The 3,951-nt window shown below is 37.2% G+C and overlaps 1 non-coding gene across 1 annotated transcript; it reads right to left on the bottom strand.

The window, feature by feature from the left end:
* Positions 1-3,307: 3,307 nt before the first annotated feature.
* On the bottom strand, positions 3,308-3,380 carry TRNAA-AGC. Its single transcript has one exon. It is a non-coding gene; the product is annotated as a tRNA-Ala (tRNA).
* Between the last annotated feature and the right edge of the window lie 571 nt (positions 3,381-3,951).

The following is a 3,951-nucleotide window of genomic DNA, read 5'->3' as shown; positions in this document are numbered from 1 at the left end:
TTTAACTACTTTATTTTATTTTATTTTATTTTATTTTATTTTATTTTATTTTATGACAGGGTCTCACTTTGCTGTCCAGGCACCAGTGCGATCTCTGTTCACTGCAACCTCGGCCTCCCAGGTTTCATTGATCCTCCCACCTCAGCCTCCTGAGTAGCTGGAACTACATATGCATACCACCACACCTGACTAATTTTTGTATTTTGTGTAGAGAAGCGGTTTCACTGTGTTGTGTAAGCTGGTCTCAAACTCCTGGTGTCAAGGGATCTGCCCATCTTGAGCTCCCAAAGTGCTGGGATTACAGAAATAAGTCTGGCCTTGGGCATACCTTTCAAGTCAACTTTGACTCATTGTCTTCCTTCAAACACCACATTCGATGTTTTGTCAAATAATTAACATTATTCTTGCACAGCTCTTTTAAATCTATCAATTACTATCCAGTCATTTGGTACATATTCACTTGGGAGATGCTCTGTGCCAGACACTATAGTAGGATCAGGTAATTTAGAGAAAGTATAGACACCCTAGACCTCAAAAGAAGACAATATAAATATGGATGAGGGAAGATCCACCTCCAGATTCGCCATTTTCAGCCTTTCTGTCATTTCCAGCTAAATAACTCCTTCAAAAAAAGTCTCAAAATAACTAAGTAACTCTTTCAAACTATTTCAATAATAGCACTCTTCTATATGCTGGACTACTCTTAATTTCCTGGTTATAACATGATCTTACTTTTCTTTTAATTTTTGTCTTTGCCTTCTACCTAAATTTTTATTTTGTGTTACAAAGTTGATAGGTCCATTACTGGATGGTGTGGTTCAATTCTCCAATATGTCTGCTGATTTGTTTTCTCTAAGTCTACCAATTACTGAGAGAGGAGTGTTAGTGTCTGCAACTATAATTAGATTTTTCTGTTTTTACCTTGTGTATCCAAATTTGTTTATGAGTTTTGAAGCTCTGTGTTCTCATATACATTTGGGACAGTATCCCCCTGGAAAATTGACAATCATAATTATTTAGCAGCCCTCATTATTCCTGAAACATTTCTCTGCTTTGAAATCTACTTTGTCTGATTTTATGTATATATACACCACAGCTGTCTTTGATTAATGCTTGCATGAGGTATCTTTTCCCACTCTTTTCTTTCAATCTCTTGTATAACTTCTATTCTTATATATAAGTGTACTGCAGGTGGCTTTCTTTAGTGAGCATATTTATTTTTAACACATTCTGATGATCTCTAGTTTTTAATTAATGGATTTAGATTATTTACATGTAATGTTATTACAGATAAGTTTTTAGATAGGTGTATTATTTAATAATTTATTAACCTTTTTTCCCTTTGTTTTAACTCATCTATGTTCCTCTTTCTATCTTGTTTTGGTTTATTTAAATCTTGTTAGTAAGTGGTCTAGGGTTTACCATATACATATATAACCTTTTACAATATACTGAGAATCAATTTTTCACCATTCAAATTGAATATAGAAACTTCATGAAGAGTTAGACCCATTACACTTACCCTTTTATCTTATGTATGTAGTACATCTAGATACAATGACAACTGCATCAGAGAAATTTTCAATTTTTGTTTTCAATCATCAAACATACCTTAATGATCTCAAGGGAAGAATAACAGTCTGTTAGGTCTACCCAGACATTTTCTATTTCTGCTTTTGTTCCTTCATTGATGATGTTCTAACTTTTCTTATCTCAAATCTTTGCTAATTCTTTTCCAGCAGTCTTGCTAGGATTGAGAATGTATTTATTTACCTTCCGATGAGAATGCATTTATTTGCCTTTATGCCTGGAAGACACTTTTGCTCCACATAGCATTCTGGGTTGACATGTCTTTTTCTTTTGGTACTTACTGAATGTTATGACATTTTTTCTGGCCCCTGTGGTTCCTGATGAGAAATCTACACTCATTCATACGGTATTTTCTCTTTCATTTCCCTTTGGCTGCTTTCAAAATTGTTTTGTATTTTCTTAGTTTTCAGCAGTTTATGATATGTCTTGCTATGGGTTTCTTTGGGTTTATCGTGCTTGACATTTACTGAACTTTAAAAATCTGGTTTATATCTTTTGACAAATTTGATACATTTTCAGCTATTAATTCTTCAAAGTTTTATCCCACAAAAACCTCTTTGTCTTCTTCTTTCCAGATTACAATAATGTGAATATTGGATTTGTTATTTTTTATTTTTCCCTGAGCCTCTGTTCAGGGACAAATAAAATCTTCCTTTCTCTCTATAGTTCAGATTGTGTAGGTATTCTTGTTCTGTTTTCAAGTTCACTGACTTTTTCCTTAGTCTTCCGCATTGTGTTATTGAGATCATCCAGTTAAGCTTTTTATTTCTCCTAAGAGTTTTAATACATTTTTTTAATTCTTCAGTTAAAATTGGTGTTTATATATTCCAAATATTTGCTGAGACTTCCCATTCACTTCACGAATGCTATCCCATAATTCTAGGAGCATTGTTAAAATAACTGCTTAATGTATGTGTCAGATGATTTAACACCTGTGTCCTCTCAGTATTGTCAAGGATTCTCTTTGCCATGTGAATTAAGATCTCCCTGTTTTTTCATATGCTGAATATTTTGGGGGTGTAACCTGGACTTCTTTGGATTATGTGATGAGACACTGTGTCTTGTTGAAATCTTAAGGATAATATTGCCATTTTTGTTTTCGCAGGCACTCAATAGCCTTGTGTTCAAGTTCCAAGTACCAACCAGCCTTCCATGTGTTGCTGTTTCAAAGATAACTCTATTTACAAAGCCTTGACACTACTGTTCAGAGATCTCTGGAGTGTGTGCAACGCAATGGTCAGTGAGGACTGGGAAGTGTGTCATTGCTCAGCTCAGCTCTCAGGCTCTTTTTTGGTAAGTTGTTTGGGATTAGAGCCACTTATTCACAGCTGACAGGTGCGTCCACAAGCTCATGAACAACTTTATGGGTTTGCTTTCTACAGTATCTGTCCAGGCACATTCTAGTTACCTGGCACATCCTGGTTTCAGTCCTCTCACCAGAAAGCCGGGGCTGTATTTACCCAAGTGGCACTTTTCACAATTGTCTCACATTCAAGCTGCAGGCAGAAACAGGGAGAAAAGAGCAATTGTGTATGTCCCTTGGTTTCACAACTCCTCAAAGAAACAGAAAATTAATTACACGGTAGATCTACACTGTACTGAATGCCAGGAGGGAGCCGTCACCAGTCCTGTATTGTTGCTGCTCCTATATCTTGAACTAAAGCAGTATCCTGCTCTCAGACACTGACTCGGGTTTGGAGACCTAAATAATAAAGCTTGGAGAATGTGGGCATCGATCCCACTACCTCTTGCATGCTAAGCAAGCGCTCTACCACTTGAGCTAATTCCCCACATCGGGGGAGCTTTATTTATCCTTAGTGGGTGGCATGGAACACAGGTGATTTCAGGGACTTCAGCGCAAAAGCAGGGCTCTACTAAGAGTAGATCTTTTCATTGATGGGCCAGGGCAACAGTGCAGTGTCTACTCATTTCCTGCAAAGAAGGAGGAGAAAAGGGAAGAAGGATAAAGTCACAAAGGGAAAACTCGTGCTACCACAATATCAAGTTTAGGGTATTCCAGGACAGAAAAAGGCATGTCCCAGCAAAGGAGGACCTGCCTAGACCTGCCCAGCTAAAGTGTCACTGATTTTTAAAAAATGATTAAATAATTTAAAATGATTAAATGATTTTGTATGAGTGTGTGTGTTGTGTGTGTGGTTATAAAGGTGGGATGGCATTATCACTTGTTCCTTGTGGCTGAGACTGTCTGGGGGTTGTGAGATGGTACAGATTTCTGGAAGGCAAAAAGCTCCTGATGTTTTCATAACTAGGCCCTTTCAGGAATGAGGCCAGCATGCTGACCACTCCCCTAGGAAACCCCAGGAGAGTGCTTCTTTCACTTACATCTGAGATATGGGTTGC

The sequence above is a fragment of the Mandrillus leucophaeus genome, unplaced genomic scaffold (assembly GCF_000951045.1).
Source record: "Mandrillus leucophaeus isolate KB7577 unplaced genomic scaffold, Mleu.le_1.0 Scaffold2425, whole genome shotgun sequence".
NCBI lineage: Eukaryota > Metazoa > Chordata > Mammalia > Primates > Cercopithecidae > Mandrillus > Mandrillus leucophaeus.
Note: the sequence above shows the minus strand (reverse complement) of the source record. Positions and strands in the feature narration are given on the sequence as shown.